Source organism: Geospiza fortis, unplaced genomic scaffold (assembly GCF_000277835.1).
Source record: "Geospiza fortis unplaced genomic scaffold, GeoFor_1.0 scaffold61, whole genome shotgun sequence".
Classification (NCBI taxonomy): Eukaryota; Metazoa; Chordata; class Aves; order Passeriformes; family Thraupidae; genus Geospiza; species Geospiza fortis.
Window position 1 is genome coordinate 1,491,773 of NW_005054430.1, and position 354 is coordinate 1,492,126.

The following is a 354-nucleotide window of genomic DNA, read 5'->3' on the forward strand; positions in this document are numbered from 1 at the left end:
GGTTTCCCTTCCCCATTCCCTGTCTTCAGCATTTTTGGGGTCTCCAGTCTGGAGAAGTGTTTCCCATCCCACTGGGAATAAGACTGGCAGTGCTGCCAGATCTCAATAGGATTTTATGGCCTGACCCGAGGGATTTAGGAACTTCCATCTAAAAGCTGTCCCGCTTTTCCCTTCTTTTTCCAAATGGGAATTGTGTGCTGCATTCCAAACCCCAGGGACAGGGAAATTCAGGGCAAACTGAACATCTGTGACATATAATATATATTATATATTATCTAAATAAATATATAGATATATTTATTTATTTATTTATTTATATATATAATATTTCCTTTTGTACAGTATATGTTATAT